Below are 12,343 nucleotides of genomic sequence, written 5' to 3'. Positions count from 1 at the left end.
ATTTCCTCCAAATATTATCTACCTTTTGGATAATATTAATTAACAATCTTTTATTGTTAATTTCATGTAACGATACACCCCGTTACAGTACATATATACCTTCGTTTCTGCCTTCCGCGTTCTCTCACTTGAGCATTTCTGCTGCTTGCAACATCGTGATCTCTGCGATATTTTCGATGATCTTAATTGTCGCATGATATTCCTTCGGGAGACTGCCAAGCAAAATAACTAGTTGCCTTCGATCGTCACGTGGGTCACATGCAGCAGCAAGCGTCGTTACCAATTTTTTTATCGCGTGAGGTGATCAAAGAGATTACCAACACTGGCTAGTTTGAGCTCATTCATTTTCTAGTTTATCGCAACGCGATTGTGCGTCGTTCGGCGATTGAAGAAGTTCTCGGGCACATCGCAAGCTCCACGAGCAGATGTCTCGTCTCGTATCATTGCCTGGTAGTTAATACTGACCGATTTCGCTATTGTTGCCAGTGCTTTCATGTCAGCCGTCCTCCACGCGAGGCTGTACCGGCTGATTTGTTTTCCATACTGATCGACGACATTGTATTGCTTGGACAACACATGGTCAAGTGATCCTTCTCCGCCAACGTCATTCAAATGTTATTTTCCCTCGGCAAGAAGGTCGTCCGGCGATGCGTTCCTTGGGCTCTTAACCTAAAGGCTTGTTAGACGTAGTTGTCGATTTCTCCGTGTGTACAGGTTGACCTTGTGAGGTGAAGGAAATGGGAAAGTGACAATCATCAATATATACGCTAGACAACGGAGCACTGCCGACTTATACTACTTCAATACAAGTCCACTTCGCACTGCTTCAGTGCGAGTAAATGGCTCACGTCACTTCACGTACACTAGTAAGTGCAGAGGAAGACTCTCCTTAAAACACTTGCGTTAAAGAGAATTAAAAGTTAAAAAAAAATTTAATATAATTAAGTCATCTGTTTCTATCTATTTAATGCTAGCTTAATTATATACTAATACAAAACATGTAATAAAGTATTTGTCTCTCTTCGCGCGCGTCCAGTGCTGACTGGACCGCGGAGCAAGTATAATAATGGCCTATATCTACCAATGGATAAGCTTTCCGAATATTTCTACGTAAAGTAATATTCTCCAAATAGTATCTACCTTTCTATATTATATAAATTAACAAACTTTAAGTGTTATATTATTTAGCGATACACCCCGTTACATCCCCTCCCTTAAACGACAACCACTCTGACTGTCATCATTGTATAGCGTGGTCACTATAAGACCACTTAATTGAAAGCGATATTGATTGGTCAGAACCATCATTTTCAATTCTATCGCATGGTTGGCAAGTCCATGCGGTATGCGAATAGTGCGGCGCCTTCGGCTGTGGTTTATGCAGCCGCGGGCGACGCATTATTGTCTCTTGCGGCAGACGTTTCGTCTGCCGTAGTATCATGTTGCGGGTGCACGTGGTGAGTCACCACGTGAATGCGACCCATCTTTGGAGGTCGACTACGAATGCGAGTCGGACGAAATGGCCGACTCGGGGAGAGCAGACAGTGCCTGATCGTCGTCAGGCGGCTGACTATGAGCCTTCGAAAGAGGGGCTCAATCGGATAGACGTGCTAATAGCGTTCGCTATAGCATGTTTGGTTCAGACAATGAGGAATCATCCTCATCGCCAGCACTGTCTCTCGTGCCGTCACCCGCACCTATTTCTGTGCGTGGTGATGACAATGGCGTAATCCATCGTAAAAATAGTGCTAGTGACCCCTCTTTTTCAGTGGGTAATACTCGGGGGACTGCAGATAATATAATGTCTCGTCTTGCTTCTGTGAAAAAGCCGTCTTTTGCCCGAACGGCTACTCAATAGCTTGTCTGGAGACTCCTCCTCACAATGAATATCATTTATTAATTGCGACAAAGCTACATGGCCTTGGTTCCAGCGCGAAAAACTTCGTGCTGAGAAATATTTTTATCGCGAAGCTTTTCTTAAGCATCGATGGTATAGTGGCAACAACAAGCGAGATATAATCTCGTTGATGCAAGCCTGGAACGCGGTTATTCGCAATGTTTAGGACATTGGACGCGAAGCCTGGCTTCAAAGACTTAATGCGATTCGCATTTAGGTTGAAAAAACGAACTAAATTGGTGCAAGATTAAAAAATGTATCGGTTGTCTCGTGAGACAAGACTTCTATGCCTCACTTGAAGTGATCCCTATCCGTGTTGTGTCGACAAACAAAACGAGTGAAAGGGGATGTCTATTCCGTTTCTTTGCCTTGGGTAAGAGCTCGCATATCTATCGAGATGTGCGATGCGATTGAAGCTTTGCAATCGATTTACAAGCGCCAGGGGCGCGTGTTTTCCGATGGACCTTCTGATCATTTGGATGGGATTCGTCATACTGATAGACGAGGCCCCCAACGTCAACAACTAGCTCGGAACAAGGCTCCCAGTTGTCATGTAAAGGTGGATAACCGCGCCAGCGAATAAGATAACTCGGTTGCTACCCCTTCACATCACGGTGGTTTAGAATTCGTTCCACAAGAAAACGTTGACACCGTGGGAATCCACCAATGGTTGCAGCGGAGGAGGCAAAATTAGATCCGAATCCTGTGTCGGATCTAGAGTCGAAGATCGACAAACTCGATCGCTTCCTCCATAATTTGGAGGAGGGTCTTGATCACGAGCGCGGTAAGCGTCACTCCTTGGAGCAGACGGTGAAGGCTCCCTATATCGAACGGTTGGAAGACCGTTCGAAGAGTGCTTACTCAACGTTGAAGCACGAACGGAAGTATCACGCTCTTCGTGATGAGCTGTCGTCAGCTCATCGTGCCGGACATGAGAATCTCCAGATTCAGCATGATAATCTGGTTCATGACCACAAGAATTTCTTAGGGATTCTTGAAAAGGGTGGTCAGATCCGTCCTCGAAAGAAACCGCGTACTGATGGTACTGGCGGAGCCGACCAACGTATAACGTAGGGTGCGTTCGCATCCTACGTGGCAATTTTATTGTGTACGCATTGCCTCTGTGATGCAGAACACGGAATGGCCCAATGAACTTGGGTAGTAATTTGCTGCTACCCACATTGGTGACTAGGCGCTTAGGTAGATTTACCGTAGAGAGTAGTACTAGGTCATTAATTTTAAATGAATGAACATTTGCTCTTCCATGATTGTCTGCGTAACGGACTAGTGATTCTCGAGCCAGCGGAAATTCTTCTGTTGACCCAATTGTTTGTCACTTCCAGTGTGCTTTGTGCGCACTACCATGAGATATTTCTCATCTTCGATGTCGAATGCTTCGACATCGACATCATTCGCGTCGTTGGTAACTTCGACGCGTTATTAGCATGTGCCCGAAATGGTTTTGCTCGTGCGAGCCCCCCCCTTAAGCCAGAGGGTCCCTCTAATCGGGTGGGTATGCGTGGATGGTGTAAGCCATTCACGAAGAGCGGTGGAAGCGTTGTAAACGCATGCACTGAATTGTCGTTGGCAAATTTGGCCATCGGTAAAGACTCGCTCCGATTCGGATACGATTGGACGTAACCTCGAAGTATCTCTTTGAGGGCGCGACTAACGCGTTTTGTCTGACCATCTGTCTCTGGATCATCAGAAGTTGACATAGTCAGCCGTGTTCCGAAAGATCGGAACACGGATTGTCAAATTCCTCCGTAAACCGGCGTGAATAAGTATTTGAGATCAACAAATCCTTTGCCGATCGCTTAGCAGTGGGACATGTGAGGAAGTCAGCCTCCCTACATCGCTCTCCGGCCTTCTGTGTTCGTAAGCAACCAGAAGAAGGCGGTTTGTGCATACATGAACACTGCAACGGTATCGGCTCAACCGCGGATACCACGAAAAAACTTATGATGGATGGTATGTCAAAGAGTACCATCTCTTAGTCAATGGATCTGATGGATAGATTCTATCAGATCCTTAAGTGTGAGCAGGGTATTGAGTTCACAGCAGTAAGCACCCCAAAGCGGAGCAGAATACTATGAGGTTGGCTGGCTATACCACAGGGGCTTAGTAATGCCCTTGCAACATTCAACATATGTGTAATCAATCTATTGAGACCGGTGCGAGAATTCGCACCACACATCGGTTGGAGAACCGTTGTTCTGGTACATTTACTTATGGATAAAATACCCTTTTATTCTATCCTAAGAAAATGATTATTTAAATCCCATTTATTATGGACAAATGTGGTCGCCGCCAGATATAAAAGCTTGGTGGCCGAAATCTATTTTTAAATTAGCTAAAGTAAGGTTTTATAAATAAATAATTAAAAAAAGTGCAGTTCCCCTTTTAATATGTAAGCGTTTGGTGCCTTCCTAAGGCTTGCGCATTGATCTGTAAGAGGTAGAAGCATTTTTAAGGTATATCAGTTGCCACTTGGTTCTACGAACCCCTGAATCCCTTGAACTAGAAAATTCTTAAGCTTTAATAGCTTGTACGACTCCCTGTGCTATTAAACCCATTGGTTCGATAGAACTAAGCGACTATCTGAGTCTAAAAGTCTTCCTCTGACTTTAGGAGCGAGGTAGCTCCGCTACACCTGGTAGCACTCGCAGTCAATCTACGCCTGAGTCTTTACAAGTCTAAACCCTCACGAAAATGGAAGAGATTCCAGAACTGTCAGAAGCGCAACGCGCCACTTATGACAAGCTCAAAACTTTCTTTGGGCTTGAACAAGTGGAATTCAATATCTCCCAGGGACTAGAGGTCCTGCTCGCAAGGCTTGGAGCCTTCATGCGATACGAAGACTCCCTGATCGGTCAGGTACAGGACCACTTAGCGGCATCTATGCCAACCCGGTACAACTCTGTACCAGACTCAGAGCCTAGGGCTCGCCCTCTAACTGTAAATGTCAAGACATTTGAGGTAAAAGAGGGAGAAAATCTCCCTTTTTGGATTAAGCAGATGGAAATGTCCATTGATTCCGCCTTGTATTTAACAGAACGGCAAAAGGTGGCTATAGCCATTTGTAAACTTGGAGGTAGAGTCATGGAGTGGGCACTATCGTGCAGCTCGTCCATAAACGACGCTTTGCCTTCATGGTATTCGCTGACACAGCAAATGACCAGCATGTTTGCACCGCCTGATCAGGCTTTTCGCATGCGAGCACGGCTCCGAGCGACTCGACAGGGTAAAAGAACCCTAGGGGACTTTGTCCAGGAGTTGAGAACTCTCATTGCATCTATGCATCAAGACCCGGTGAAAGAAGCAGTTGTAGTAACCAGCTTTATGGGAGTCTCAATGAGGGCGCTGCCCGGACGGAATTATCCGATCTCATCCTGCTTTTCGAAGAGGCAGTTGCCATAGCGCCACGCACGCTTTACCGAACAAGCTCTTCAAGCACATGGGTTCAGTCTAATAGAGCAAAACCTATGGATTTAAGCCTCGTTGAGGAAGGAGAAGAGTCTTCAAGCTATGGAACAGCAGAAGACCATCCGTAAATGTCTTATGTGCGGGAGCACGAAACATTTACGTCCGGCCTGCCCACTACGAAATTCGCGTAAAGCTCGATAGAGCTCCAACTCCGACCTATACCAGAGATCTGGTACGGTGCGGGAAAACGCTGATACCAGTAGGTGCGGGGCGCTCACTGGGGAAGACCTAGGCTCTGTTGAACCTCTAGGAGCTGAGAGTTAAAAGAACCTAGCCCCAATTAGCTCAGTGCTTGATGGAACGTGGCGACAGTACAAGCCTGGCTTGCTAGTCGCTCAAGCGACTGTAAAGGGCTTTGATAAGCCGTGGTCAATTTTAATTGACTCGGGAGCGTCTTGCAATTATGCTTGACACTTTTCCCTTGAAGGACGTCAACAATACAGTAAGGTGCTTAAAGCGCATGAAGGTAAAAAAACACTATTTGCTTAGCGACTGGGACTCGTGTCACTGTTCCCAAAGTTCCATTGAACTTAGGTATAAAGTTTCTGGACTATGACAGTAAAGAACGCTGTCTCGTCCTTGATTTGGCTTCGAGATATGACCTTATCCTTGGTATGGCCTGGCTTGAACGCCATGAGCCATGGTCGATTGGAGGTCTAAGACCTTAGCGCCACGCGCAATGTTCCTAGCAAAGTTTTGGAGAGTCATGAACCCACCTTTGCTAGGCAACAAAAGCGCTATTGGCGCGGATCATTGCATGAGTCTGTCAGTGTTTTAGACAGTGAAGTGTCTGAGTTAATAAACTCCAATGTTAAATCCTTAATTCTGAGCCCGACTTAGTAGAAAGGAATGGAACGGCACGTGCTCCGTCGAGTGACGCTCGTTGTAATAACGATTCACTGAATGCTGAAAGCATTGTTGGCCTAAGGCCGAATCGTCAAGGGCGTAATATACCCTGAGATACGTGGAGTGGCACGTCTAAGTCCATCGAGTATGGTCGGCCGAGGTGGCATCATACTTAGTGTCAGTAGTGAACTGTTGGCGGTTCACCAGGACCTCAAGGGTGCAATGTCCCTGATATATGTTGAGTGGCACGTCTAAGTCCGGTCGGCCGAGGTGGCATGTCAATAGTGTCACTATTGGCGGTTCGCCAGGGCATTTTGGGTCAAACGCACGTGAAGCGACACGTAAACGTTCGCTGGATAAGGAAGTCAAGTTACCTAACTCCTTGTCGGATGTCAAATTAGACACCATGTCTGGTATAGAACCAATACAGGCTGGAAAATTCGGGGACATGATTGTCCCGGCCTCTAAGAGGCGTATTGTCTCCACTTCAAGACAGGAGGGACACAAAGCGTTTATACCCTCACTAAGTGATACGAGCGAGCAATTACACACGCTTGCAAATGGTGTAACCGGTAACATTGAGGGGGAAGTTAGCCTTGCGGCATTCCTTTCGTTACATGCTCTTTTAGAGCTAGACGAAATGTCATATTGATGATGAGTGCGGCCGAGCCTTAAAGGCTGGCGAGTTGTCTGAGATGGTGGTCACTTCGACCAACAGTTGAGTTAAACTCATCGTCACTTCTAGACGAAGCTGTCCTGGATGACATAAAAGCTGCACTTAGTTCGCGAAATGGGTCATCGATCCTTAAAAATCATATGGATCCATTTTGTTCCTTGATTAAGAAATTCCAAAATGTAGTATGCAATAATCCACCATCTTATTTACATCCGGATAGGGGTGTTCGTCATGGAATTGACTTGGTTCCGGGTACCAAATACTGTGTCATACGACAATGGCCTTTACCAAGGGAGCAGTGTGACGTCATTGACGGTTTCTTCTGTGCTAAGCACGAGGCTGGAATGGTACGAGAGAGCAAATATTCTCATTCAACACCGACATTTGTGTCAAAAAGCCACATGGAAAATGGCGCATTGCACATGCTTATAATAAGCTTAACGCTGTCACTATACCAGCACAAACCCCCATTCCTAAAAGGACGTGGGGCTTCGGTGACCTCCATGAGGGAAATTTCGATCGTTTTGCTTACAAACGAAACAATGAGTGAAAGCAAAGTCTCATTTGAGAACTGGGTCTACCGGGCCTGCCACCTTCGTGATATTTGGATATCAGAGATTCTGCGGATAGAGGTGATGTTCGTTTAAAACGGAAGCTTCGCTTCTGTTTTGCTAAGCTTAAGGCCAAAGCCATTTACGTTCAGCATTTATGCCACAAAACGAAGAAAGGCCTAGCCGATTTTTTAGTGCTTCGGTTGACCGTACAACCATAGATCGAAGCCGCCTTAAGGCTATAGATCCATTTAATCCCACGTCTAGTTGTGGGAATCGTCGTTTGACGCGAGTTGACCCTGAGTTTGGCGCTCAAAAAGTCAACGGTGTACGGGCAATCTTGCCGAAGAGGTACCTCGAACTCCCAAGAGTTTTCAGAAGAGGGGTACCCTAGCCACTTCACCAGATATTGGTATTGACCGTTACGACGACGACGCTTTAAAGTTTCTCCACATGAAACTGAAGGTTCCCCCGCGCATCGAGCAGCGCGGGAGGGGGCCAAAATTTCGGCGGAAGCATTTGATGCTCTAAGGCACGAGGTATAACTTCTATGTGAGGTCCTTGCTCGGGTTGAGAGCTCTTTTGAGGAGGTTCGGGACCGTCTTTCAACGCTGAAGCCTCAGCAGCCTCGTTTAGAGGGCCAGTTGGATATCCTGGTAAGGATGCAGCAATCTGTGGCACGACCGCCTGTCTCGGCGCAAGCGCCTTCGTGGGAGGGGATCCGGTAGGGCATTAGCAAGCCAACGTAAAACACTGGGTGTGTGCGCAGCTTGCTAGGAAGGTTTAGAGTATAAGCTAGGCCCTTCTTGGCCACGACCGTAAATGGTCCAATAAAGCGCGGGCGCAATTTGGTCTTGAAGACCGCGGAAACCTAGTTGGTAGGTAGATTTTTAGCGTTTAGTAAGACTCGGTCTCCGACCATATAAGAATAAATACACTTCTGGCTTTCGCATCTGCTTGTTCTTTTAGTTTGTCTTGGCTATCAGCCATCGTATCCCTTACGTGTCTTAAGACACTAAATCGGGTCGCGAAAAACTCGCTTACTTGTTTCCGATCGGTGACAGGGCTGATATCAGCAAGCCTATCGGCTAATTCTCCCCCACCAAGCCCTGAACCACGCAGTGGTATCGTTAATGGTACGCGTGGGTGGATGAGACCGTTGACATTGAACGGAGTATAGCCTGTATAGGCGTGTATAGGCATGTACAGCGTTATTTAACGCAAACTCCACCACTGGGAGCATTGATCTCCAGCGCTTTGGTTTATGAGCACACACACTGCGTAAAACGTCTTCAATGACGCGATGGACACGTTCAGTTTGACCATCGGTCTGCGGATGGTCCGCAGTGGACATATCCAATCTGGTCCAAGCACTCGGAAAATTGATTTCCAGACCCGTAAAACGGGGGTCCTGATCAGAAACAATTGCCACTGGCCCACCGTGTTGTCGAAACACGCGATCAATAAGAAGCCTTGTTGTACCTTCACCATCGAAGGAATCCAACACGGGCGCTAAGTGAGCCATTTGGCTCAATCGGTCAACAAAGACAACTATGCCGGAGTTACCGACTGAATCTTTCGGTAGACCGAAAACAAAATCTCCCAACAACCTATGGTACGGGAAGGCTCGCCAGTGGCGCAGCAGCATGCGCCGAGAATTTAACCCGTTGGCAAGTTTCGCATGTGCGAACATATGTGCTGACCCATTTATAAAGTTTGGGCCACCAATAAAGCCGGCTCGCAGAGCCGTAGGTATTTTCTCAACCAAGATGACCACCAAGGACAGTATCGTGTGCCTCATAGAGGATTCGGTACTTCAAATCCTCATCATGAGGAGCAACTACACGCGGAGGGTCCGAAGTGTCCGTGCAATAAAGCAACAGGTCGTCATCGATAGAAAATCGATGTAACCTCGCACGCAAACGTGCCGGCAATTTAATACCTGAATCAGAGTACTTGAGAGTTCATCGTTGGCGTAAGCCGAACGGATTAATTCAGGATAGGCGACATGAAAGTCGTTAAATGAAAGAACTTATAATCCGGCCTGCATGATAACGCATCGGCCAAAGCATTCTGCTTGCCAGGCTTATACTTCACCTCGAAGTTAAATTCCGCGAAAAGAGAGGATAGCCATCGGCCATTCTCTGTGAGAGATGGGGCGACTTAGTCGCCGTGCGTAAGGACGCTTGATCAGTATATATCACAAACGGCTTAGAGCCGAGCAGATGAACTCTGGATTTGACGAGAGCATACTTCATAGCAAGTAACTCTTTGTCATGAACGGGGTAGTTCTTTTCCGCATCTTCAAGCTGTCTAGACTCGAACGCAATAGCACGTTCACACCCATCAACATCTGTTTGTAACAGAGCACTGCAATGGCAAAATCCGATGCGTCACAGACGACACTGAAAGGCCAACTTGGATCTGGCAGTGCCAGGATCGGGGCGTGGATAAGACTATCCTTAACTGCTTGAAAAGCATTATGCTCGGTGCTAGTTCAGCACCATTCTCACCATTATGTATCCTTTTTAAGGAGATTAGATAATAGCCTAGCCATATTAGCGTAAATTTCGCTAAATTTGTGTAAATAATTGGCGAGACCCAACGACTTACGCAAATCCTTTTGGTTTTTGGGAACCGGCCAATCTACTATGGTTTTTACCTTAGCGAGATCCGCTCTAAGGCCTCGCTTTCCAACGAAGCATCCTAAAAAGGAATTTCGTATGTGCCAAAGTGCATATAGATGCATTGGCATACAATTTATTTGTGCGCATACACTCGAGCACTGCTCGCAAATGGTCTAAATGGTTTTCTATATCCGACCCACCCTACTCCGCACGAATATGGACAAAAATGTCATCGAAATAAGTCTGTGCATAACCTCGATGAGGGTGGAACAGTTGCGCCACTAGACAGTTAAATGTTGCCGGGGCGTTGGAAAGCCCTGTGGCATAATCAACCACTCATACAGCATACCGCTTGGGGTGCTTACCGCTGTAAGCGGGATATCGCTATCTTGCATGAGCAGCTGGTAGTAGCCATCGACTAAGTCCAGTGCACCGTACATTGTATTCATCCCACCATATTGTTCTGAAGAATAGGCTTGATCACGTTAATGTAACGAGGTGTATCGTTACATGAAATTAACACTTAAAGGTTGTATATTAATATAGTATCTAAAAGGTAGATAATATTTGGAGGATATTACTTTATATATTAATATTCAGAATTCTTATCCATGAATAGGTATAGACCATTATATCTATTTATTCCGCAGACTAATCAGCTGTAGAGTAATCAAAGAGAGAGTTACAGATAAGATAGAGATAAGAATTCAATTACATGTTTAGTATTAGATTATAATTTAGTTAGCATTTACAAAGATAGAAAAAGATACACTTAATTATATTGATACAGTTTTCATTTAACCCTCTTTAAGGTAGTTGTTGAACCAAAGAGAAGTCTTCCTCTGCATGTACTAGTGTACGTAAAATAACGTGGGGCACCACTCGCAACTGAAGCAGTGCGAAGTGGACTTGTACTGAAGCAGTACAAGTCATAGTGCCCCGTTACAGGAAGCCTAGGAAGGCACTTAACGCTTAAATATTAAAAGAGGAACTGCACTTTTTCTAATTATTTAATTATAAAACCTTACCCTAGCTAATTTAAAAATAGATTTCGACGCCAGATTTTTATCTGGCGATGACCACATTTGTTACCCACGATAAATGGGATTTAAGTAATTAACTATTTAGAATAGGATAAAAGGGTATTTCACTTATAAAGTAAATGTACCAGAACAACGATTCTCCAACCGATGTGTGCCCCATTACACCCTCCCCCATCAGACTGATTACACCGAATGACAACATTAGCTTCATTTCTTCTTTAAGGTTGGAAATTAAACAGGTAACCGTTCGGTTGTGTTTTTCTTTCCCTTGTTTAATGACAATCAAGCGTGAGTCACAAATTCTTAGCACCTTCCTAAAGTCACTCTCCATCAGAGGATGAGGAGAAAGAGCGTCATTCTTACACACCTTCTCCTCCGGATGAACGTCGGCGGGCCCCGAATCCGTTCCCAAAACATGGTGCCGCTGATGTCTTAACTACATTGAGCAGAACACAGAAATCTGAGTCCACCATTATTGCTAATCCGCTCGACGAAGAGCAAGAGCAAACAATCATCATAGAGGAACAAGCTCGTCGTCGAGCTGCCGAGATATCGAAAGCTAAAGTTCATAGTGACTATGGATTCATAGCGGGTCATAGCTTGGCCATCTGGATCTCCGGAGACCCGGCGAGGACGTCGGAGAAGATCGCTGCTCGCGACGCTCTTCATGCGCTATATCTTACGCAAAAGGTAATGACGCGAAGTCCACTTCGCACTGCTTCAGTTGCGAGTGGTGCCTCACGTTATTTCACGTACACTAGTACGTGCAGAGGAAGACTTCTCTTTAAGGTAACTAGCTTAAAGAGGGTAAAATGAAAACTGTATTAATATAAATTAAGTGTCTCTCTTTCTATCTTGTAAATGCTAACTTGAATATAATCTAATACTAAACATGTAATTGAATGATTATCTTTATCTTATCTGTAACTCTCTCTTTGATTACCTCTACAGCTGATTAGTCTGCGGAATAAATAGATATAATGGTCTATACCTATTTATGGATAAGAATTCTGAATATTACTATATAAAGTAATATCCTCCAAATATTATCTACCTTTTAGATAATATATTAATTAACAACCTTTAAGTGTTAATTTCATGTAACGATACACCCCGTTACATCACCCCTCCCTTAAACGACAATCACTCTGACTGTCATTGGATGGAGTGGTCGCTATGTGACCACTTAATTTTTAAAACGATGTTGATTGGTCAGA

The sequence above is a fragment of the Bremia lactucae genome, linkage group LG15 (assembly GCF_004359215.1).
Source record: "Bremia lactucae strain SF5 linkage group LG15, whole genome shotgun sequence".
NCBI lineage: Eukaryota > Oomycota > Peronosporomycetes > Peronosporales > Peronosporaceae > Bremia > Bremia lactucae.
This window is presented reverse-complemented; position numbering follows the sequence as displayed.